Source organism: Saimiri boliviensis, chromosome 8 (assembly GCF_048565385.1).
Source record: "Saimiri boliviensis isolate mSaiBol1 chromosome 8, mSaiBol1.pri, whole genome shotgun sequence".
NCBI classification, from domain to species: Eukaryota; Metazoa; Chordata; class Mammalia; order Primates; family Cebidae; genus Saimiri; species Saimiri boliviensis.
In genome coordinates, this window is record NC_133456.1 from 99,188,639 (window position 1) to 99,214,886 (window position 26,248).

At 44.3% G+C, this 26,248-nt stretch overlaps 1 long non-coding RNA gene across 6 annotated transcripts in view; it reads left to right on the forward strand.

Annotated features, from left to right (window-relative positions):
- The window catches only part of LOC141585441 (uncharacterized), a 45,381-nt gene extending 29,259 nt beyond the window's left edge, over nt 1-16,122 (forward strand). For 5 of the 6 annotated variants that reach the window (XR_012518911.1, XR_012518913.1, XR_012518912.1 and 2 more), the window contains one exon: nt 6,593-16,122. This is a non-coding gene — a long non-coding RNA (uncharacterized LOC141585441). The remainder of the gene's footprint in view (nt 1-6,592) is intronic. The other variant, XR_012518917.1, reaches the window with a different exon arrangement.
- The last annotated feature ends 10,126 nt before the right edge of the window (nt 16,123-26,248 follow it).

Here is a 26,248-nt window from a genome sequence, read left to right on the forward strand (position 1 = left end):
GACAACCTTGATACTCCAGACAGAAGTATGTTAGCACTTGAGTCACCCAGTCTCTGTCTCCTCTCTGTCTTTCTGTGTCCTTTAATCTAACAGCATCTGTGACTCGTTTTAAGTGCATGTCCATGTCTGCGTTTTACAATAGTTCCTGTAAAATTGTGGCAAGAGTGTTCCATCGGAATGTGCAATTAAAAGATATGTGCTGCCGTCAGCACTTTTTTTTTTTTTTTTTGAGGCAGAGTCTCGCTCTGCCGCCCAGGCTGGAGTGCAATAGTGTGATCTCGGCTCACCGCAACCTCCGCCTCCTGGGTTCAAGCCATTCTCCTGCCTCAGCTTCCCCAGTAGCTGAGATTGCAGGCATATGCCACCTTGCCTGGCATTTTATTTTTTGTATTTTTAGTAGAGATGGCTTCCACCATGTTGTCCAGACTGGTTTCGAATTCCTGACCTCAGGTGATCCGCTCGCCTTGGCCTCCCAAAGTGCTAGGATTACAGGTGTGAACCAACCACGCCTGGCCGGTCCACACTCTTAATAGCTCTTTCTGGGCCTTAACTTCCAGGAATAGCCAGAAGAGTGTGTGTGCAGCCAGCCTGACACCAAGACAGTCTTCCCCCTTTCTCATGCGGTTTTCTCTTAATGAGATGGGCAATTGCTAAGGAAATATTTGGTGCCAGAGGACTGTAGTCAAAGCTTCCCTGCCCTGGGCTTCTCCTTGTACATGGAGAAGTTACCACCACCTACCCCACTGTTAACCTGCCCCAACCGTGGCCGCTTCTCCCTCTTGGACACGTGGGGATTGTTGTTCCTTTTTGGGAAATGCCATCATTCTTCTTAGTTTCTCTGTTGTCACTATGAAACCCAGAGACCTGAAAACAAATCAACTGGAACAAGGTAGAAATTAGCACGTATCAAATAAGACTGAGGAGTAATTACTGCCCGGGCGAACCCGTGCAAAAACAGCCACGCTGGGTGCATATTTATGTCTTGCCATTTGTTAGAAACTTTCAAGCCTCTACTTCTGTTACTTAAAAAACATCTACGTGGAAATTCTATCCCCAACTGAACCTGAACTGAAGCCTGCAGATGAGGGCCAGGCTCCCCAGCTTCCCAGAACAAGCAGACAGTTATTAATGGAAATGCTCTCGCTGCTCAGGTATGTGCTAACATCTGTTAAAACTGCATTCGTACAGGATTGCATGAATTATTGATACATGAACACATTGCTTTAGCCAAGCACAATCTTTTATTATTTCACGACACGGCTTCCCAGAGTTCTAGGTTACGACAACCTGACTTTCAAAGTTACAAGTTAAAGCAATCTGCTTGCATCCCAGACTGGCTGTGCAGAAGAGATTTGCAATTGACACAATCTGCCATTTAAAGAGAATGAGGTCTCCAGTCAGCAAGGGAGCCAGAATCTGTGGCTCGGACTGTTTTGGGGTCTCCTGAGTAGGTAGCTGTGTAGCCTGTCACAGTGTAGCTTTTCAGAGGAAGACATGTCGTGCTCAGAATAGAGAAATTTACTCCTGAGCATTTTTATTTATTTTTTTTTTGAGACAAGTTCTTGCTGTGTCACCCAGATTGGAACACAGTGGTGCAGTCATGGCTCACTGCAGCCTGAAACTCCTGGGCTCAAGCCATCCTTCCACCTCAGCTTCCTGAGTAGCTGAGACTACAGGTATGGACCACCATGCCTGGCTAATTTTCTTTATTATAATTTTTTTGTAGAAACAGGGTCTGACTATATTGTCCAGGCTACTCTTGAACTCCTGGGCTCAAGCAATCCTCCCACCTCAGCCTCCCACAGCTTTGGGATTACAGGTATAAGCCACCTGGCATCTTGAGCGTCCTTAAATAAAAATCCACACGTGCAAGTGCTAGAGTTTTGTCAAGCTTCTGCTATTGCTGGATTGGCATCTCTTCCGCCCATGGCTTTTCCCGGGAACGTCTCTGCATTGCTGTGGACTCCACCATCTGGCCCGCCTGGCTTTTGAGTTGGTGCATCTCACTGGGGGCTAGACAAACAGCATTGCTGTGACGTGCCCTGGCTCCGTGCTTAACTTCCTTTTTATTCCACCTACCTTCTAATAAAGAATGTTTTGGAAAGTAAGGGATCAGAGAAGGTTTCTACAGTTTGGGGGCATTATTAGGCCCGGTCCTGGTTTCAGCCTCCACTTAGCCTAACTAGAGGCACCCTCTGGATGAAGAGGTTATCGTTATCCATCCTGTGGGACTTGGCGTCACGGAGGGGCCACTAGGGGGCGCCCAGCGCCACCGAATAGTCCACCTTTAGGTAAGGAAGCTGGCAGGTGGCCAGGCCTGGTGCTGGAGGCTCCGCTAAGGTTCCTGGAAGGCCTTCATCTGTCATCAATGGTGGGACAGAGAAGAGCACTGCCAGCCCCAGGTGAGAGTGAGGAGGCCGGTCTGGGAGAAGGCAAGCAATTGAGAAGGCGGAAAGGGCAAGAAAAAAACGGAGAGGGTGGCAGAGAGAGAGAAAAGGAAGAGAGCGGAGGCCCAGAGGAGAGAAAAGAGGAGGGTGGGGGAAACGGGAGGCTGCGTTTTGCAGGGCTGGGCAGCTCCAGAGACAGGGGAACACTGTGTTTTTGAGGACCCTATGGTGCGTCCAGGGACAGGGAAGGAGCCGGGTTTGGGCTTAAGTGGGAGATGCTGGGAGACTCTGGTCCAAAAGGTCTTAGGCATCTGCGTGCCTGAGGCTGGGTCTTCCCAGGGTCTCCCCAGACCCCTGTGCCAACCTGCCCGCTTCCTACTTTTCCTGTTGCCTCAGATTCACAACTCGCCTTGCTCACGTCCTTCTAGAAAACAAGGATCCGTGTTGGCGTCAGTACCTCCCAGTGGAGGCAGGAGGGGAGGATGGAGAAAATGGATTTGGGTCATCACTTCAGCCCTTTAGAATCACGCTGCAGGCCGGGGGTCGTGGCTCATGCCTGGAGTTCCAGTGCTTTGGGAGGCCGAAGTGGGAGGATTGCTTGAGCCCAGGAGTTTGAGACCAGCCGGGACAATATAGTGAGAACCCCATCTCTACAAAAAGAATTTTCAAAAAATTAGCCAGGCGAGGTGGTACACACCTGTAGTCCCAGCTACTAGGGAAGCTAAGGCAGCAAGCAGGATTGCTTGAGCCTGGGAGGTCGAGGATGCAGTGAGCCGTGATTATGTCACTGCACTCAAGCCCAGGCAACAGAGCGAGAACCCAGCTCTAAAGAAAAGCAAAAAGAATCACACTTTATTATTGAGGATTTTTAATCATGAGATAATAAAGGAAGGACCTTTTTCCCACTTAAAGATGTTCCGGACTAATAATAATTGCTAACAATAATTGCTAATATTGTTAGCAATTATTATGGGCCCTTACTGTGTTCTAGTAATAGGTGTCAGCATTTAGAAATCCAATGCCGTCCAGGCATGGTGGCTCACATCTGTAATCCCAGCACTTTGGAAGATTGAGGCAGGCAGATCACTTGAGGTCAGGAATTCGAGACCAGCCTGACCAATATGATGAAACGCCATCTATCCTAAAAAGACAAAAATTAAGGCCGGGCATGGTGGCTCACGCCTGTAATCCAAGCACTTTGGAGGCCAAGGTGGGCAGATCACCTGAGGTTGGAAGTTCAAGACCAGCCTGACCAACGTGGTGAAACCCAGTCTTAAAAAAAAAAAAAAAAAAAAAAAAGACAAAAATTAGCCGGACGTGACCTGTAATCCCAGATACTCGGGAGGCTGAGGCAGGAGAAGTGCTTGAACCTGGGAGCTGCAGGCTGCAGTGAGCTACAGTTGTGCCACTGCACTCCAGCCTGGGCAACAGAGTCAGACTGAGGAAAGGAAAGAAGGGAGAGAGGGAGGGAGGAAGGGAGGGAGGGAGAAAGGAGGGGGAGAGAGAAAAGAGGGGGAGGGGGAGGGGAGGAGGAGGGAGGGGAAGGAAGTCTAATGCCATTTAGGGCACGCAGCAACCTGATGAAGTAAGTGCTATAGTTATCCCTATTGACAGAAGCAAAATGACTCACCCAAAGCCACAATGCTAGCAAATAGTGAGGCTAAAATTAGGGACCCAGATAGTCTGACTTTAGAGCCTGCACTTAAGTAACTAAACTGAAATTAATGTCAGTTAAGTGACAGAACTGGAACTTGAATTTAGATCCCTTATCTTCAAATTCTATTGAATCCTCTATACCACTGTTCTTAAGTTTTTTGGTCTCAGACCCCTTTATTCTCTAATTATTGAAGACTCTAAAGAATATTTCTGCAGGTTTTATGTGTCACTATTTATGGTGCTATAAATTAAAACAAAGTAAATATCTATTAATTTATTTGAAACAGTAATCATAAACCCACTCCCTGTAAACATAAACAACATCTTCATTAAAACATTATCGAAATGGGGCGCAGTGGCTCATGCCTATGATCCCAGCACTTTGGGAAGCCTAGGAAGGTGGATCACAAGGTCAGGAGTTCGAAACCACCTTGGCCAAGATGGTGAAACCCTGTCTCTACTAAAAATACAAAAATTAGCTGGACGCGGTTGTGGGCCCCTGTAATGCCGTCTACTTGGGAGGCTGAGGCAGGAGAATTGCTTGAACCCAGGAGGCAGAGGTTGCAGTGAGCTCAGATCGTGCCACTGCACTCCAGCCTGGGCAACAGAACAAGACTCCATCTCAAAAAAAAAAAAAAAAAAAAGAAAGAAAAAAGAAAAGAAAACATTATTGAGAGAAAAAATGTTTCCATTTTCTACTATATGTCAGTGTCATATTCAATATGGAAAACTTAATACAAAAAGACCCAAAGTAAAGAAAAAAACAAAATCACTTGAAATGCCACCACTGAAAAGGGAATGACTGTGACTTTTGTTTTATATATTGTCCCAGCTTCCTGGGAAGATTATGAATTCCAGACATGGTGCCTTCCAGACCCTGAAGAAGTAACTTTAAATTGTGGCAATTTAAAAGTGCCTGTAAATATCATCGTAGGAAATCTTACGGCTGTGCCAGGACCTGGAGAGGGTGGCGGTGACCCTTGATCACCTATTTCTAGACTTCACCGGGTACCACAGAGCTCAGAGCACATTCTGGTTTAGTAGTAGTTTAAGGCGCACACCAAAGCCAAACGATCTAGCTACATAAATTCTGTCTCCTGCCCCGGGAGCCAAAGTTCAGCCCTTCACTACTTTATGCTAAATGTGCATTAAATTGCAGAGAGCAATTGGTGTTTCTCAGTGTCTCAAGTTTGCACCTGCCTGTTTGATACCAGGAGAGGGTGTGGCCATTTCCTCTTGAGATATCTTAGAGATAGCTGGGTATGAGGCGGTAGGGCTTCGGGAAGGTAAGCAAAAGCCCACCCAGGGTCATCAGCTGCCTAGTGGTAACTCCTGGCCGATCATTTCTCGTTCTGTGTCTCCTTGCCACAGACCAGCTCTGAGCCTCCCAGGACACCATGTGATGCCTGCGTTTCACTCCATGCCAAGTTCCACATGCCAGAGAGCTGTCGTGGAGCTTTGGCAGGGAGAAGTGTCTGGGCCAGTGACCTGTGGCAGTTACTGCTCCTGGCTATCACAGCCTTTGCAGAGTTTGTAGGGGATCTAGAATTTACTGTGTCCCTAGAGAGGGGGTCAACAGACTGACAGAAGCCTGGGATTAGAACAGAGAAGCCAGAGAGCACACTGTATTTATGGACAAAGGCAAATGGCTCAGACTGTGATACCAACACCATATTCCCTTCCTCCTTGAAGAAAGGCCAGATGCCAGCAGTGTCTCTCACTGGTTTCTTCATGGGGCCCGGTAGTCTGCAGACCCCTAGTCGTCAGATGCCACCTTGGGGAGAAATTGGGTAGGAGGCCATGCAGGGAAAAAAGAAGTCTGCCACATCAGTTATTTATCTGAAAGAGACTGGGTTATCCAGAAAGAAAAAGCAACTGACAAGCCGCAAGCCTAAATGTTTCCTTTGCTATGCTGGCTATGGTGGGGCATGCTCTTAAGAAATTTCAACCAGGCCGGGCACAGTGGCTCACACCTGTAATCCCAGCACTTTGTGAGGCTGAGGCAGCCGGATCACCTGAGATCAGGAGTTCAAGACCTGGGCAACATGGTGAAACCCCATGTCTACTAAAAAAAAAAAAAAAATGAGCTTCACATGGTGGTGCGCACCTGTAATCCCAGCTACTTAAAAGGCTGAGGTAGGGGAATCACTTGAACCCAGGAGGCAGAGGTTACAGTGAGTCAAGATTGTGCCAATGCACTCCAGCCTGGGTGACAGAGCGAGATTCTGTCTCAAAAAAAAAAAAAAAAGTTACAACCAATTCCGGAGAATGGCTTGTTCTTTCTTAGAAACTTACTTCTTTTCATGTTGTTTTCTCTACGTGGTGACAAATGTAAGGTTTTAGTTTACAAAGAGAGCATAACATGTCCTACCCCGTCTAAGACCTCACCATACAAACACCTGCTCTCTGCGACGGGTGGCAAGATCTTCCTTCAGCTGTTGGCTGTCAGCAACTTTTTTGCAGACTGGTTGAAGTTGGACAGGAATGGTAGTTAGGGGCCGTGTGGTATTATCCATATGCCATATAATCAAAATTATGTTTTCACACAGGCAGAACAGAAGCAGGATTCCAAGTAGGTCTCAGATCAGTTCCGGATCCTCATGCCAATGCCTTATATCCAGTTTCCCCGGCCGCGTTTTACATTTCAGCAAAAGGCGTGTCTTGCAAACCCAGAGCGCTTATACGGCCAGTGTCATCTGAGAATGGAACGGGTTGATTTGTGGTGGGAGAGCTGTGTTAACCGGACTCGAACTGCTCTTCAATATCCCAAATGTAAACCTCTTCCTGCGGGCTTGAAAAAGAAGCCAGGGCTTTTAGAAGGTTCATTTTTCATGTGCTGAAGCTTTCCAATTTCTTGGTTGCAGCTGGGCATGCTCTCAGCGCAGATGAGATACTCTGGGAAAAAAATCGGGGTGCCCTATCATCCATCCCGGATCAGGGTAGTGACAGCAGAGCCTTCCAGGGACAGCTCACCTGTCTCACCTCCCCCCTGGGCTCGGCTGGGGATGGCACGACCCCTGGACTGATTAGATTCTCCAGAAATAGCTTCATCCAAAAAAACAACCTTTATACTTCTGTGTTTTATCCTCCCAGCCAAGCATCTTCTCACGAGTATTTATTAAACACCTACCATGTGGCAGACACTGTGCTTGGACACACTTTCCAATTATTTCCTCGGAGTTCGTTTTCCAGGCAAAAGGAGGTGTTGATGGATTAGCCACAAGCCTTAGCGCTTTCCAAAGCACTTCTTATGATTGGGTCTTGTAGGAAAATGCTTCATTTTGGTGACTCTTAAACCAATGCCCAGTGTTTATTTCTGATGAACAGAGATCGTGTGATTCGTGCCAAATAAAGACAGGAGCTGAGGGGATTTTCAAGAATTGCAGGTTCTACTTTTGATGTTTTCCAGCAGTAGCTGGGAAGGGTGAGTCTCCCCAAATGAGAAAGAAATTGAGCAGGAGAGGGTCCTGCAGCCTTGGCTTCCTGGGAGGCTCTTGGATGACTCACAGCAGGGGTAGGGAGCAGCGGCAGGCCGCTGCAGCCCTGGTTACTGCTACAAATTTATCTCCCCAACTACGGCCTCTCCATCTGTTCAACCCTCTAATTACAAATGCAAAAAATAGCTAATTTGCAATGGCATCCTAAAGAGGAAAATCTAAGTGATTTAAGAGCTGCTCTGTGTTACATGGAGCGCGTTTTACACACTCTAGTCGGAGAGAAACTGCTCCCTGCATTGGGAGAGTCCCCTCATCAGTTTCTGATTTGCCCTGACTAGGAGAATTATTATTAAAAGTTGCAAAGGGCAAGGAGTGGTCCTGAGAATGTTCCACCCCCACCACAACCGCTTCTGACAAAAAAGAGGCCTGCCACTGCAGTTACAACTCAAGGCCAGTAACCTGCCTTGATCTCTAGATTAGTTCCACTTCTTGGCAAAATATATAATGTGGACCCAGTACTATGAGCCAAACTATAATACAAATTATTTTCTTTTTAGCCAGGCACGGTGACTCAAACCTGTAATCCCAGTGCTTTGAGAGGCTGAGGAGTGGGGATCAGATCGTTTGGGGCCAGGAGTTCAAGAACAGCCTGGGCAACACAGGAAGACCCCTATCGCCACAAAAATGTTTAAAAATTAGCCAGGCATTGGCTGGGCATGGTGGCTCACACCTGTAAACTCAGCAGTTTGGGAGGCCAAGGCAGACAGATCACTTGAGGTCAGGAGTTCCAGACCAGCCTGGCCAACATGGTGAAACCCCATCCCTCCTAAAAATCAAAACAAAACAAAACAAAAGAAAACAAAAAACTAGTTTGGTGTTATGGCAGGCACCTGTAATCCCAGTGACTTGGGAGGCTGAGGCAGGGAAATTGCTTGAACCCAGCAGGTGGAGGTTGCAGTGAACCGAGATCGTGCCACTGTACTCCAGCCCGGGCAACAGAGTGAGACTCAATCTCAAAAAAAAAAATTAGCCAGGTTTGATGCCAAGCGCCTGCGATTCCCGTTACTTGGGAAGCTGAGGTGAAAGGCGGAAGTGAGAGGCTCACTTGAGCCCAGGAGGTGGAGGTTGCAGTGAGCTACGACGGTGCCACTGCTCTCCAGCCTAACACAGTGAGACCCTGCCACTAAAAAAAAGTAAGAAAAAAATGAAATAAAAGTTATTTTCTTTTCAATTGTGTCAGCGATGAAATGATGAGAATGATGGTGCTCAGACCATCCTACCCCAAAATACAGCACCTTGGCACACTGAATATTTTCAGCTGAAGCAACTTAGAAAACAGCAGAAGGAAGAAGCCTCCCTGGACTTTCCCTGCCCTCTCCTGAAGACCGTCACGTGAGAGGTGCCCTTCCTATACCCGGAGGAAAGGAATATCCTTATCTGTGAAGACAGGGTCACAGGAAGGAATCTGAACAGGCTGGCTGGGTTTCCCCCAGCTTATTCCTATTAGTTCAGTCTCTTTTCGCCTGATCCCCTTTCTCCGTAAGTATCCACTCTTCATCAAATCCGCCATAAAAACAGCGTTAGCTCTTTCTGATGGGGTCTTCATTTTCTTTTGAAGACTTTCTTGTCATGTAAAACTTACTAAATAAATTTATATGTTTATCTGTGTATTGTTAATCTGTGTTCTATTACAGGGACCTCAGCCATGTACCTAATATGGGTAGAGGAAAAAGATATGTTTCTCTCCTACAATGAACGGTTTATCATGAATTATCTTAGTAAGGGGATGTACAAAGGTCTGTGCACATGCAAAGTCATAGATGTGAACTTTCTTTTCTTCCTCCCCTCCTCCTCCCTGTCTTCTAGCTCTCCTCCTCTACCTTCTATCTCTAACTGCAGAAGACCTTATCAATCACTGTAGCAGCAGCAGCATGGTGTAGAGGCAAGAGTGATTTGGAGTCAGGTCAGCCTCTAGATTTCTGTTGTGCTTTGCCACTCAGTGGTTATGTAAAAACAGAGCAGGTGACACCCTCCCTGAGCCTCAATTCCCTTAGGTGGGAGGGATCAAGCAGCACCTGCCCTGCCTCCCTGACTCAACCTTGCATTTAATAGGTGAGAACACAAGGCCCAGAGCGGCACCTGGCCTGGTCTCATGGCTAAGATCCTGCAGGGCTGAGACGAGAGCCTGGTCCTTATATTTAACCCCTGCAGTCACAGGGACCCAGGACGTGTTAGATGTACTTTTGGGATCCAGGACGGTGCTGGTTGCTGGAGGATGGTGGAGGAGGGTTGTGGGGTGGGGAAGGCACAAGCTCTGATGGAAGCCACAAAACAACAAGACACTTTCTCTGCTGTTGAGGAGCATGTTGGTCCTCTTCATCCCTCCCTCAGGAGTAGAGGAACTGCTTAACGGGTTCATCTGGCCCACTGCCCAGATAGAGCCAATTTGTCAAGACAGGGGAATTGCAATAGAGAAAGAATTTGATACACATGAAGCTGGCTAAACAAGTGACCAGAGTTTTATTATTACTCAAATCAGCCTCCCCTAAACTTTGGAAGCTAGGTGTTTTGAAGATACTTTGATGGGCAAGGGGCCAGGGAATGAGGAATACTGAGGGGTTGGGTCAGGGATGAAATCATAAGGCACCAAAGCTGTCCCATTTGAATCTCACGTTGAAATTGTGATTTCCAGTGTTGGAGGTGGGACGTGACTGGACCGTAAGGATAGATCACTCCTGAAGGAGATCCCTTTGGTGATAAGTGAGTTCTCACTCTGAGTTCACTCAAAATCTGGTTGTTTAAAAGTGTGTGGCCCTACCTACACCCCCATCACTCCTGCTTCTGTTCTCACCATGTGATACCTGCTCCCCTTTCATCTTCTGCCATGATTGTAAGGTTCCTGGGGCCCTCACCAGAAGCAGATGCTGGAGCCGTGCTGCGGTAGCCTGCAGAACTGTAAGTCAATTACACTTCTTTTCTTTATAAATTACCCAGCCTCAAGTATTTATTTATAGCAATGCAAGAATGGCCTAACACAGGCTACATGACTCCTGGGCCATAATTTCTAATGTTGTGGTAAATTTGTTGGTTTTACAAAGATGGTCTGGTCCCCAAGCAAGGAGGGAGTTTGTTTGCGGATAGGCTGTTATCATCTTTGTTGTGAAGTTAAACTAAAAACTAAATTCCTCCCAAAGTTAGTTCTGCCTATGCCCAGGAACAGACAAGGGCAGCTCGGAGATGAGAAGCAAGATGGAGTTTGTTAGGTCAAATTTCTTTACTGTCATCATTTTCCTGTGTCAAATTTGTCTCACTGTCATAATTTTTGCAAATGCGGTTTCAAGTAGGCAGATAACTTCCCTGAGAGTGCTGAGCCCTGTATTCTGAATCAGCATTGCCAGGAGCCTGTAAGAAAGACCTGAGGCAAATCGCTTTGCTTCTCTGGGCCTCAGTTTTTCCCTCGCTGTAAAATAAGGTTGAACAAAATGGGCACTAGGAATCCTTCGAGCTCTAAAACTCTGTTATAATATTATTGAATCTAATGGTAGCACTGGTCTTTGTTTCATTAACAGCAGCTCTGAAATGCTCATTTGCTCCAGGAACCCTTTGCTTGCTATAAGAATATTATGACTTGTTATTTCTATCTTTAGTGATGGTATCTATGCAATAGGGAAAATAACAAAAGTTCTTTCTGGAAAAATTTAAAATTTAAAAAAAAAGGATCATTCATATACGTGAACTCTGAATAAGCCATAAGTAGATTATTTGAAGCAGAGAGAAATAATCTATTTTCTAGGACAGTATAATCCGTTTTAGGTGAATTCTTAGTGTGATTATTGGATGATGAGTTCTTCAGAGTTGTTTTGCAACTAAATTATGCAAGAGGGGAGGTGTTGTAGTGAGAGGGTAGGTTCCACTGGTTGATAAGACAAAATCCTCAGATCAATAGCTTGCTGCACACCCATATTTGCAGGAGAGCTTGTTCAAAAATCTTGGATTATGTGATACAGGATGGAACTACATCAGAGGTAACCACCTAGACTAGGCTGAACTTTATAAACAGCTGCCATCACATAATGTTAACATGTAAAGATAAGTACTAGACTGTTTTTTCCCTTGCTCATTTCTTCCATCATTTTGTGTAAGAAAAATGTCTTTATAACCCTGCGTACTGTTCACTTGTGTTCAACACATGCTCGGGAAACTGAGCCATAACTTCTAATCACATTGTCTATACTGCAAGTTTCCATACCTGCCTTCTTTCTGCTCCAACTGCATGCACACTTAGGAGACTGTTCCGGAAGCTCAGCGATACTGTCTAGAGCAGTTCAAACAGGAAAACAAGTATTTTTTTTTTTTTTTTTTTTTTTTGAGACGGAGTCTCACTCTGCCACCCAGGCTGGAGTGCAGTGGCACGATCTCAGCTCACTGCAACCTCTGCCTCTCGGGCTCAAGTGATTCTTTTCTGTTTCCTCAGCCTCCCGAGTGGCTGAGATTACAGGCGCCTACCACTGCGCGCTGCTAATTTTTGTATTTTTAGTAGAGACAGAGTTTCACCATCTTGGCCAGGCTGGTCTCAAACTCTTGACCTTGCGATCCACCTGCCTCGGCCTCCCAAAGTGCTGGGATTACTGGTGTGAGCCACCAGGCCCAGCTGTTTTCTTCTATTTTTAATTTAAAGATTAGCATAAGTTTTCTATTTTTAATTAGAGATTTGAGAGTTCAAACACCTTTAAGAAAGGTTTTGAAATTAGAGGAGGGCAAATCAGGTGTCTGTTATTACTTGCTCTCTGCCCTCAGGCATTTTGCCCCAGGGGTTGGGTGGGGCTGGTTTGGACTTGCCTCTGAGGACACATTGGACCTGCTTTCCAAGAGTTTCTGGTTAATACAGAAACGCTGTCCTGAGATGCACAGAATCACTGGGACAGGTGTTTCAGAAAACATTCAGCATCGAAGGATTGGCAAACATAGACAAAGAAATCAAGAGCCTTAAACACCACCCTTCATCCAGGAAACAGGAAGGAAATTTCCACTTTTGTTTGGAATTCTCAGGGTTTTGGAACCTTTCAGAAGCAATACAGAAAAAAAATGACAAAAGAAATAAAGCATTTTCTTTTAAAGGGCAAAAAACTGTTGGCCACTCATCCTCTGGAGAATGGAGAAAATAAGAAAATCAAAGGGCTTTTTGCTTTTCATTTATATGCGTGAGGAAAGCCTTAGTTTTATCTTGTTGCTTTTAGTGGAAGAAAGAAGTTTTCAAATTGCATCCACAGACTGACTTTTTGGAATAGACGTAGCTTCCTTTGATTCTATCAGAAAAGAATTCTTTTCTATGATAACTCTATTTGAAAGCAATATATTTTTAGCCACTAAACAGGACTTTTGGAGCTGTGACCAGCTGGTTTTTGGAGCAGTCCAGGAGTTTGGGTGTCTGTGTGGATGGAGTTCAGGACACGATGCTCCATATACGATACCCTGGCATTTGAGAAAACAGCAGAAGCAAGATCTTTCCCACCTCCTCCTTGCCCTTCTCCCCGGAAGCAGGTAATAAGGCCTTCACCTGAGAAGTTCCTGCCCTATACCTGTCTTTATCTCTGAAGCACAGGGACATACAGAAGACTCTGAACAAACAGGTCTTGCTAACTTTGTAACCACAGGACCAGCCCAGACTGGGCCTGGTCTGGTGATAACACAATGTCAAGTTACTTTCCAGGTAAAGCAGGGCCAAAAAGTGTGGGCATGCACCATAGACAAAGCTTAGACTCTCACAACACCTGGAACCAATGATTCCTCCCCTGAGAACCAAAAAGACCAGGACATGACAGAACCTGAGTGCTGGAACTCTTCCAGAAGATCTGAGGGGAGAATCTGCCTCAAGATCCCAGCGATGGTTAACACAGAGTGTCAGCTTGATTGGATTGAAGGCTGCAAAGTATTGTTCTGAGTCTGCTTGTGAGGGTGTTGCCAACGATTGACATTTGAGTCAATGGACTGGGAAATGACCCACCCTCAGTCTGGGTGGGCACCATCTAATCGGCCGCCAGCATGGCTAGGATAAAAGCAGACAGAGGAACGCGGAAGGACTTGACTTGCTGAGTCTTCCAGGCTCCATCTTTCTCCCGTACTGGATGCTTCCTGCCCTCAAACATCAGACGCCAAGTTCTTCAGCTTTTAGACTCTTGGACTTACACCACTGGTTTGCCAGGGTCTCTCTGGCCTTCAGCCACAGACTGAAGGCTGCACTGTTAGTGTACCTACGTTTGAGGTTTTGAACTCAGACTGGCTTCCTTGCTCCTCAGCTTGCAGACAGCCTATTGTGAGACTTCACCTTGTAACCACATGAGTCAATACGCCTTCCCAAAGATCCCTTCATATATACATCTACCTGTTAGTCCTGTCCCTCTAGAGAACCCTGACTAATACAGTACCTAATCGTAAATGGTCAAACTTGAAGCAATCCAATCAGACCCTGTAAAGCCAAGATTCCTAAATCATTTCCCATTCCCTCTGATGCCTTAAAACTTGCCCCAGACCCCACGTCGCAGAGACAGATTTGAGCCAATCTGGCTGATTTTGCAATAAAGCTTTTCTTTTCTCAAAAGCTGGTGCCATAGTTGCTGACTTCTGTGCACATTGAACAGCGAGCCTGTTTTCTTGATAACTTCTCCCCACAGTTTATGAAAATTAGATCATTCCCCCTTTCTGCAAGCATACTTCACAACTATCTACTGAGTTATCCATCAGACTTAGCATAAAAATAACAGGCTTCTCTTTGTCTTTCGGTTTTCATTTCCTTATGAAGGCTCCGATGCTACTTAAAACTAACATTAAATAAAGTTATATGCTTTTATCTTGTTAATCTGTTCTTTGTTATAGGGGCCTCAGCCATGAATCCAGCCATGGGAAAGAAAGATATTTCCCTTTCCCCTACAGTATTTTCTTGTACTCAGGCACAGAGACTTCAGAACCTGAGTGAAAAGGCCTCCCCCTAAGCTGTAAATGACACAGCATAAAATAAGTTGTTTGCTCTGGACACGGAAATCCAATCAGAGCAGCTCCAAGAGCGCATTCTCTGGTTAATCTGACATGACTAATTCAACTAAAGTGGATTTTAAAAAATGACTTTAAAAGTAGATTGCATCCCAATTGCTTCCATCTGAACCACCCTCATTTCCTGTTCCTCTGCATTTTCTATTCCTGCACTCTCCCCTCCTAGAATTATGACCTAGCTTTCCATAACACCCCAGTGAACTGGAGGAGCTTTCTGGGTAATTAGCATGCAAATGAGCGTTTCAATGCACAATCATAGACAAGCCTTTAACTCTCCTGCTGAGGAATTGATTTTGTTAGAGGGCCCGGAGAAGGTGTGTTTTTCATTTAGACATGCTTGTGTGGCTATGAACACAAAGGGTAAATTCCATCTAGGCAGTAATTGATAAGGAACCATACGTGAAATGAGATATACCACCATAGCAGGTAAAAAAAAAAAAAATTCTGTGCTTTGGATTGGTCTGTTAGATGCTGGCTAAAAGATGAGGACATCTCAAGGAATATTAATTTTGAACAATTTCTTTTCCATGTGTTTAAAATGTTGTTGTAAAGGAATTTATTTTAAAAAGCTTCAAATTACCTACAAAATGACTGTATTAGAGAAGCTTATTAGATTATGCAAAATTTATTGTATCTAAATATGACTCCCTTAAAAATGAGGGAATAGAGCCTTTGTTCCTTCCCCTTTCTCTCTTTCACTGGAGAGAGGGTAGTAAAGGTTTACTCTGGCGACATTTGGAAATGACATTGGGCTTGCCATTTTCTTTGGTAAACAGTTCTGCTTGGAGTGCCTAAAATATATGTCCTTAAGGTCTGATTTCCCTGGATTTCAGATGAGTTTTTAAAATTTGGTTTTTTGATGGTAAAATATTGTTCTTGTCTGTGTTCATATTTTGTGGCTGGAATGACAGTTTTTGTTATACCTGAATGAGACTGAGCAGGGCAGATTTTGCAGCTCAGGTGTCGGGGAGCTACAAGGTTTGGGAACCATCTTTTGGCAAGAAAGTGGTTGCCTGAAATTTGAGCTCTCTGCCTTTTCAGCAAGGAGAGCTGAATTGACCCATGGGATGGGGGAGGTGGGAGGGGAGTTTTGAGGATGAAAATGCACCTCTTCTTAGCATCCAGAACGGTCAGAGGCCTGTGAACCAGAGCAACTGCGTTTTGAATAGGAGCTGGGTAAAATAAGGCTGAGACCTACTGGGCTGCATTCCCAGCTGGTTAAAGCATCCGGAATCACAGGCTCTGACAGGAGGTTGGCACAAAATACAAGTGATAAAGACCTTGCTGATAGACCAGGTTGCTGTAAAGAAACTGACCAAAACCCACCAAAACCAAGATGGTCACAGGAGTGACCTCTGATCGTACTCACTGCTCTGCTCCCACCAGCACCATGACAGTTTACAATTGCCATGGCCACGTCAGGAAGTTACCCTACATGATCTAAAAAGGGGAGGCATGTGTAATCTACCCCTTGTTTAGGACATAATCAATAAATAACTGGAAAAATGGGCAACCGGCAGCCCTCGGGGCGCTCTGTCTGTGGAGAAGCCCTTCTTTTGTTCCTTTACTTTCTTAATAAACTTGCTTTCACTTGACTCTGTGGACTTGCCCTGAATTCTTTCTTGCACGAGATCCAATAACCCTCTTTTGGGGTCTGGATTGGGGCACCTTTCCTGTAAGAGAACTATGAGTACATCTTTTTTCTTTTTGTTTTTTTTTTTAAGCCTATAAGGGGACGCAATGTTAACAGTAGTTAGTTACCTCTGGTTGTGGGACTGTGAGTGACTGTTAGTTGCTTCTTTAAATGTTTGTCTACATTTGACTCTATAAGGAGGCTGTATTACTTGGAGAATCCTAAAACGTCAGTTATTTTTAAAGCTCTCCATTCTGGAGAAGGTCGAGAGCTCTCAGGCATGGAGCTAGCTGGTTGTCAGCAGGAATGAGCCCCATTGCAGCTGGAACGTCGTCCAGAGCTGCCCAGCTCTGTACTGGCAGCCACCTGCCTTCTGCAGAGTTGTACTGGCCACAGCATCGTGCATCTGGGGGTGGTGTTGGCTCCCCGTGAAGGAAACTTCCATTCTCCCTAAGGTGTCAGAAGAGCTGCCTCTGCTCCCCATCTTCGCCCGGCAGGGCTGCAGTCCATTCCTTCGAGCTGCCCTTGACTGTGGTACCAGCTTCCAGGACGGTGATTTATGGAACTATTTGGTGTCAGGTGATTTCTCATTACTATCCTGTCACCCAGCTTGTCATGGTTTGGGGCGGCTATTCCACAAAGCTAAGGCCTTTGAGAAAGCACCAGTGACTCAAAGCACAGGAGGAGGAAGGTCCAAAAACGCACCCCCGCCCCCAGTTTGCTTCTTACAGCTCAGTTTTCCTTTGAACAAGGGGAATGACGATGCTAGGGACCTGGGCATGGTAGCTGCTGAAGAGAGCGTGACTTCTGAGCACAGCAGTGTCCCCAGCCCCCTCCCACCATAATTTTCCTAAATAAATGCCTGTGTTCTATACTTCCGACAGGAACAAAATCTGCATATTCAGGAGGCCATTAAGTTTAAAAAAAAAAGGTATTGATGAATAGTTTGGAAACAAATAGATCAAAACACACATACTCTGTAGCTGGTAGAAAAAAAAATTTCCCTATTTGCTGTATCTTCCATAGTGTCCATAATGAACATGTATGTTTACCCATACGTGAATTCCGCAATGAAAGAGTCAGTCATCTGGCTTCAAGTTTGTTATGTCTTCATGATACAGATTCTCCTGAAAGGTGTCTTTTACAGTCCTGTGGTGGAGTTCATCCTTCTGGAATGAAGGTTTTGGAATTGAGAGGCCCCAAAGAGCAGGCTCTGATAAGCCTGAGGAAGTGTGTGGCAAGAAAACGCAGGGGACTGAGAGAAAAGGCTGGAAGATGAGTTGGAAAATCAGCTTTGCCCATCACAGGGTTTGCCAGGGGTGGAACCCTATGACTCAGCACATTCCGAATCTTAAATTCAAACTTGAAGAGCAACCCTCCTCCTACACACCCTTCCCACTTAGCAATGCTGGAATTCCTAGAAAGCCCAGCTGTTGCCCGGAGCTCTAGAGATCCAGACACAATGGCTCTTCTCAGCCCCACCCTCACCCCTGAATTTCCAGGGCTCTGGTCTTGAGCTCTGCTCTTACCCTCTCTCTGGGAGAAAGGGAACTGGGAGTCTTTGGGTGTTTCACAACAGAAAGCCCTGCTTCTGACACTGAGTGATTAAAAGTGATTTTTCTTTTTTTAAAAAAGAAGCCTTTTATCATCCTTCTAGGGCTGTCAAAACCCATTTGGGCAGATTTTCCTACTCTTGTTTTTACATGCAAAAATGGGAGGTGTAGGGGAGGCGGAAAAAAAATCTTTTCCTTCTAACCATTTTATGTTCATTGGCAGAGGCCCTGCAAATTAGGAACAAAAGATAGATTAACAAGAGGAAGTCATACTAATTTACTTAATGTAACTTTTATAAGACATGGAAACTTTTATGAGAAAATGAAGTCTCGAAGAAATGATTAAACATGAGTGTTTTTAATGCTAGATTTGGTGAAGAGTAGAAGTTGTGGAAAAATGGGATAGGACAGAGCTATGCGGACAAAAGTATTAAACTGTAGGAAACTTGGCAAGACCTGTTCCTTCAGATTCTTCTCAGCCTCCCTCTGTGTTCAGAAATACTCCTTTCCTCTGGATAGAGGTATTCCAGAAAAGGATCCTGATCCAGATCCCGAGAGAGGTTTCTTGGATCTCACACAAGAAAGAATTCAGGGCAAGTCCACACAGTAAAGTGAAGGTGAGTTAATTAAGAAAGTAAAGGAATGCCGGGCGCGGTGGCTCAAGCCTGTAATCCCAGCACTTTGGGAGGCTGAGGTGGGTGGATCACGAGGTCAAGAGATCGAGACCATCCTGGTCAAAATGGTGAAACCCCGTCTCTACTAAAGATACAAAAAATTAGCTGGGCATGGTGGCACGTGCCTGTAATCCCAGCTACTCAGGAGGCTGAGGCAGGAGAATTGCCTGAACCCAGGAGGCGGAGGTTGCGGTGAGCCGAGATCGCGCCATTGCACTCCAGCCTGGGTAACAAGAGCGAAACTCCGTCTCAAAAAAAAAAAAAAAAAGAAAAAAAAAAGAAAGTAAAGGAATAAGAATGGCTACTCCTTAGGAAGATCAGCCCTGAGGGCTGCTAGTTGGCAGTTTTTATGATTATTTCTTCATTTTATGTTAAATGAGGGGTGGATTATTGATGAGTTTTCTGGGAAAAAGTTGGGGAGTTGCTATAACTGAGAATTTGTCTTCTTTTTAGACCGTATAGGGTAACTTCTGACATTGCCATGGCACTGTAAACTCTCAAGGCACCAGTGGGATAATTAGCACATAATGAGTGGTGAAGGTGACCCGGAGTTTCTTTTGTCACCATCTTATGTTGGCTTTAGCCAGCTTCTTAACTGCATCCTATTTTATCAGCAGGGACTTTTGTGATCTGTATCTTATGTTGACCTCCTACCTCTTCCAGTGACTAAGAATACCTAGTCTCCTGGGAATGCAGCCTATTAGGTTTCAGCCTTATATTACCCAGCCCCTATTCAAGATGGAGCCACTCTGGTTCAAATGCCTGTGGCAGAGGGACTGCACATGAAGGTCTCATACTGCTTCAAGGGAAGATGAGAGAGACCTGTCTGCTTCTGCCAGTTTCTCAGATTCCTTTGGCTTAAAATGTTCAATATTCCAAGGTGCCATGTTTTAGAGTAGCAGGTTCTTAACCCCATCAGAGGACATACCTATCCTCACCTTGGCTCACGCTTACAAAACACAGGAAGAACAAGAGAGGAGAATTTCTAATTTGCTGAGGAAAGTGTCACCAAACCAAACTTGGGTCCACCTACCGAGCGCAGCAAAACCAAACACTGACATTGGGATTTGCAGCAAGAGAAAGTGAGGCATTCACTGCGCGGTGCCAAGCAAGGAGAATTGGCAGCTCATGCTTAAGACACAAACTCCCAGATGGTTTAGAGGCAAGGGTTTTCAAAGGCGGGAAGGCAGAGGTTATAGGCAGTCATAAATTCAAACAAGGAGGCTATACGTTGGTTTGACCTAAAAGGCAGGACACCTGAACAGAGCGGGCACAGGCCATAAAGATCTTTTCTGATTTGCAACTGGTTAAAGAGGTGATTTTTGTCTAAACATTTGGGATCAACAGAAAGAATGTTAGCTCTGGCTGGTGGAAGTGACCTCCTCCTGGCCCCTCAGGAAGAAATTTAGAACGAAGAACTGCAGCCAGAATGTAGTCCTTAATTCCCCCTTATCTAAAGTGTACATGTCTCAGTGGAGGGTGTTTGTTTTTTGAGACAGAGTCTCACTCTGTCACTCAGGCTGGAGTGCAGTGGCGCCATCTCGGCTGACTGCAACCTCCGCCTCCCAGGTTCAAGCGATTCTCATGACTCAGCCTCCCAAGTAGCTGGGATTGCAGGCATGCACCACCACGCCTGGCTAATTTTTGTATTTTTAGTAGAGACGGGGTTTCACCATGTTGGCCAAGCTAGGTCTCAAACTCCTGACCTCAGGTGATCCGCCCACCTCGGCCTCCCAAGGTGCTGGGGTTACAAGCATGAGCCACCATGTCAGGCCTAGTGAAGGGTATTTTTCATTTAGGAGGATCTGGGATTCTGAAAAACAGCTCAGGTACATATGTTAAGATTTTTAGTCTCTATAGGAAACCCCACATTTTGTGACTCTAACTTCCGTGGCTATTCTTTTAAGTCACTATTATCTTCTTGCTTATCGAGTTGCTCGTTTACTTCCCAGGGCTTTCTTAGGGACCTGGGATTTTCCCTTGAAGGAACTCAAGATTTTCATTTCTTTCCATGCTTGGGGGTGGTTCCCAGCAGGCCTCTAAGAGAGCTCCTTGCTCCTTCTCAAAAGTGGTTTGGTCGACTGTTCTCTTAACTTCCAGTGGAGCCCTAGCTAAAAGGAGGGAGGCTATGAATTGTTTCTTTTTTTTTTCCACAAGTTACCAATTTTTTTTTTAGCTTTTAAAACTTAATTTTACTTTCTAATTAATAACTACAAGCTGTATATACATTCAGTGTGCATGTGGCAATTTAATATAGTCATATAATTTGTAAAGATCAAATAAGTGTACTTGAGATATCCATCACCTTAAATATTTGTCTTTTCTTTATGCTGAAACATTTGAATTATTCTCTTATAGCTACTCTAAAATGTACAACACATTATTGTAAATCATACCCTACTAATCTATCAAGCACTAGCTCTTATTTCTTCGACGAAACTATGCATTTGTATTCCTTTATTTTTATGTCTGAAAATCTGGGCATGTTATCAATCACAGATCCTTAGGCTCTCATGCAGTAGAAATTGACAGGAGGCTGAGAAAGTTTCCCAGACAGGCTTTATTGGGGCTTATGCTCAAGCACAAGGCAGATTCAGCGTGGGAGCAAGAATTCTCCAGCTGGCTTCTGGAGGGTGGATCTTTGCAGTGTTTTAAGAAGGGTGATATGAAGATCACGAAGTATGTGAGTATCTTTCCATGTACAAGGTAGAGCAAGGAGGTGCCAGTGCAGTGAGAAATCATGTTGGTACATACATTGCATGATCAAAAACTGACAGATCAGCCCCTCCTGGGGTGGGGATTTTAGCAGTATAATAAAGCAATGGTCAGGATCAGTTATTCTTTTGGTCCTGTGAGCATGCAGATGATTGAGGTTCACTCCCTGGGGTAAGACGTCTGGTGGAATGCTGCTTATTTTAGTTTTCCCACATAGTTTGCAAGGCATCATGGTCAGCAGGTATATATGGAAGAAATATATTAGTGGGGTTGGTGCCAAGTCCTGCCCCTGCTCTGTCTAGCCAGGGAATGGCATGAATGGGCTGAGGATGGATGACATTTATCAGAGGCGTTCTCTGCATCAGGAACCATTTCCACTGCTTTATGTTCATTCATCCACTTAATTCTCAAGCAATCATATGAAGTGGGAGCTATCATCATTGCCGTTTTCCAGGCAAAGAAACTGAGGACCAGGGAATGACTTGCCTGAGCCCACCCAGTTAGTAGCAGAGCTGGGATCCGAACTGCGTCGTTCTGCGGTGGGGTGTCAGCTGAAACCACTGCACATCCTGCCTCCCGCCGTGGTGCTTGTGAAGGGTCTTCTTCAATTTTGCTCCCATCTATATGTAGAAGTTTTTTAAAAAGTTTCTTTTAAGTATCTTTCGGGACATTATGCTAATTATAATGTGCTAGCAATTTACATCAGTAATTATGTATGAGGCTAGGCAGGGAGTGACTCTGTCGCTTGGAAGGAGATGATTCAGTTATTAGTTATTGTGAAAACCATATTGCCAAGTCCAAAGAATAGCAGTAGCATACCATCAGGTACTGGTGCCCAAAGGAAACCCATCATCTAAATAGCTTCAAGGCCCAGGGATTTTAGTGCTTATTCCAGTGGCATAAGAACATAAAGGCAAGGAGCTAAGACAACCTACTCAAGTGTGTCCCCAAAACTTTTCATTTCGTTGTTTCACAAACAACAAAACTGAAATGACAATGCCTTCAAGCTGATGGCACCTTGCAGCCAAGTCATTCAGTATAACATGGATCCCAAATTTTGTAGACAATTTATTTCATATATTTTTAATTGTCCTTTTTATGGGATAGGGTGTTATTCTGGTGCTCAAGCTAAGTGCTGTGGCATGATCATGGCTCACTCACTGCAGCCTTGACTTCCTGAGCTCAAGCAGTTCTCCTGTCTCAGGCTCTGAAGTAGCTGGGACTTACAGTCATAATTTAAAAAAACATTTAAAAATAATTTTTGGTGCCTAATAAAAAAAATTATTTGTAGATGGGGGCCTCACTATTTTGCCCAGGCTGGTCTCAAACTCCTGGATTCAAGATATACTTCCCACCTCAGCTCTCAAAGTGCTGGGATTACAGGCATGAGCCACTGCACACGGCTAATTGTCTTTTTATTTTTATTTTTTATAGAAATAGGTACATCTGTTAAAAATGGCTCCAATTTTGTTTTAAAGAACAATCTCATATCCAAGGTTAAGTGTAAATATTGATACCTTAATCTGAGCAGAGATTTCTGAGTACACTTGACCTGAGGGAATAATTTGGAACTGAAAGGGCCCAGAATATGCTATTGTGGCATATAAATTATTTTTGATCAGAGGCATTTGAGTCCCTGCAATCTATCTAAAAATAGAGACTCTCAAGGTAACTCAAAGAACTCAATTATCTTAAATTCTCTCCCTGGGAGCAAACAAAGAAGACTGACTCAGGGCCAGAGGCTCGAAGTCAGCACCACACCTAAACAGCCATTGTGACAAAACTACCGTATCACCCATCCATTCTCCTAAGGGGCCATATATCTTTCCAAAAAGTCATTTGTTTTTCCTAAGTGCCCCCTTTTCCCCTCCTCTTCCCCTGTCAAGACTGTTTAGGAGCCCCAAATTCTAACCATCTCTTTGAGTGACACTTTTCTCTGAACTCCCATAGGTACATGTTTACGTCTGTCTTTTCTCTTGCTAATCTGCTTTCTGTCCGTTTAATTCACAGGTCCCCAATCACAGAATCTAAGAGGTTAGAGGGAACAGGAAACGTTTCCTCTCTGACAGAACACCTGCTAATATCCATTTGGACCTTCTCCCTGGCAATTCCTAACTCTTCTCTGAGCTCTACAGGCTTTTGAATCCCTCCTGCATGGTGTCTTTGAGAGACATCATGAAAAGTAGTAGAACGTGTGGACCTGCTCTCTACACATTCTCAGTCATGTTTCTGACTCTGAGGGCTCTGAGACTCAACCAGTGACAGGCTGAGGGCAAGAACTGGCTTCTCTCCTGCAATGATTTACTTAAAAGCTGTGCACTGTGATTCCTGGGGGGAGGCCATTCCCCTGCTCCCACCCAGCCTGTACTTTGGGGCCTTTGAAGAAAGTGGAAACATGGCATTTTACAGCTATGCCACAAATTTGATGGTGAGACTAAATCTAAGCCTAAAAGAAATCAGATGGTTGATATTAAGAGATTTACCAAGGCTTTCCTTGTTTCCTGATTTCCTTTCTGGGGACTTCATATTAGTGAGTATATTTTCTGAATGTAATGGTTTAGCTGCATCAGACACAGCAGACTTGAGTCTCAGGGCATTTATTTTATAAGGAAAATGTTTGAAAAGGGACATTTTAATTATCCTGTAAATGTTTTTAACTCAGCAATAATGTTTACATAGCTAGTAATCATGGATCTCAGGTATGGTGTCAGTCTTACTGTTGTTAAGTTTTGTGATACTCTTTCAAGTCAGCTAGGATGGGTTTTATATCATTATTTCTGAGTGGGACTCTGGGGACTATTGCTAGCAATTCTTTGGTCCCTTTTTATGACTTATTCTATTATTATCTTATTTAGCTAAGGAAAATAATAACTGCATAAAGAATATCTCCACATTCAACAGTTAATTTTTCTTCTCATTCTAATCTTCAAAGGAGTAAATAATTGCATACAAGGAAAATAAGCTAAGCTTTCTATCTTGTAAGAGTCTGTGGAACTAGCATATTTATCTCTCTCCCTCTTATTTGTATTAATAAAATGAGACAAAAAAACCAAATTTCTAGAAAGCTAAATAAATGAAATCAGAGAGCTAGAAAATTGTGTATGCAGATAACAACTATCAATGAGCTAGCAGATAAATGACTCGATAATACAGATACAAATGCATTCATCTGGGTTTTTCAAAGTTTTTCTAAAAGTAAAGACTGTAGAATCAAAAGGACAGCTAGACACAAACTCAGATTTTTCAAAGAAAGGAACCTATAAATAAACTAATTGGACTATCACTCGATTTGTGTGTCAGATACGTGAGTACTTACAGAGGCCGCTGTTTGCTTCAGCTGTTCTCATCAGTATGATTAACGACTACTTAAAAGTGCCTGATTCCATTTGTATGCCAGCTGTTCTTGTGTAAAACAAACTGGGACTTTCTCAAGATAATCAGAGCCTGACTGTCTGCAGGATTTGGGGGCTGATACCTTTGAGCTGGAAAAGGAAATTAATGACTCTTAGCTCATCGCTCAGAGGTCAGACCCAGACATTTGTGACTGAAATATACCTAAAGCAGATGCTGCTCATTGGGAACTTGTAAAAATGACTGCCTGCTCCTTTCCAAGTTCTAGTGAGAAGAAAGATCTTAGCCTATATGGAGCCTTATACATTGTTAGCAGGTTAACAAGTACCCAAGTAATCTTAACTACATGAACAACCATACTTTAAAACGTAGTAAGTCCAGGTACGGTGGCTCACACCTGTAATCCCAGAACTTTGGGAGGCCAACGCGGGCGGACCACCTAAGGTCAGGAGTTCTAGACCAGCCTGGCCAACATGGCAAAACTCCGTTTCTACCAGAAATACAAAAAATTAGCCCAGTGTGGTGATGGATGCCTATAGTCCCAGCTACTGGCAGGCTGAGGCAGGAAAGTCATGTGAACCCAGGAGGCAGAGGTTTCAGTGAGCAGAGATCAATTGCACCACAGCACACCAGCCTGAGTGACAGAGTAAGACTGTCTCCAAAAAATAAAAATAAAAATAAATAAAAAACGATAATAAGTATGCCGGTATGCAAGGGAGGCATTGAAAGTCACAGGCAAGCTCTGTCCGACAAGCAGTGATACTGAGTCATATAACCATAGGAAGTAATGCTATATCCTCTTAATGAAGCACTCACACACAGGTAGCTAAGGTGTTGGTGTTGGAGAGTGATTTCAGACATCACCCTTAAAGCCAGAATTTCTGTATTTTGACATTCTATTCTACAAGTTCAAAAGTGACTGTGTGATGCTGGGCACCAAGGCTCATGCCTATAATCCCAGCCCTTTGGGAGGCTGAGGCAGGTGGACCATTTGAGGTCAGGAGTTCAAGACCAGCCTGGCCAATATGGTGAAACCCCATCTCTACTAAAAATACAAAAATTAGTTGGGTGGTAGTGGCATGCGCCTGCAATTCCAGCTACTTGGGAGGCTGAAGCAGGAGAATCGCTTGAGCCTGGGAGGTAGAGGTTGTGGTGAGCCAAGATTGCTCCACTGCCCTCCAGTCTGGGCGACAGGGTGGAAAAAAAAAAAGTAACTGTGTGGTCATCATATTTGCTACACTGAAAGGCCAGAGGAAATCAGTACCTAATCAGAGATAGGAGTGATTTTCTTTACCACTCAACTACTTTCAAAAATATTCAGAAGAAAATAAAAATGAATTAGAATTCCATTTTAGTCTTTAAGATCAGTTAGTTTAAGGCATTCAGATAGTCAACAAATATTATTCACATTATCCCTTTGCTAGGAGCTCTGATAGTAAGGTGTATGCCTTATAAAATAGCTTTCCATCTCATTGGGAGAGATCAGACATAATAGCTAATAGTTGGCAAATGCTTACAATTGTTAAAGCAAAATAAAAATGGAGGCCACCGTTTAGGTATACCCAAAAGCCAACTGCCCGTAGTTGTGTAACCAAAACTTAACATCATCCTCATCTTCCCAAAACTTTCCCCATAAAGATAAACACAATACAAATGTCAGCTTTTTGTCCTTATCGGCATGATTCAGTGAAATTAAACCAATAACCTACCAGCAAGTCAGCTTAAACAGTTTGGTTTGGCTTAAAAAACACTATATGAGAGTCAATCATGAAAAAGACCAAAATGCTTCCTCCTT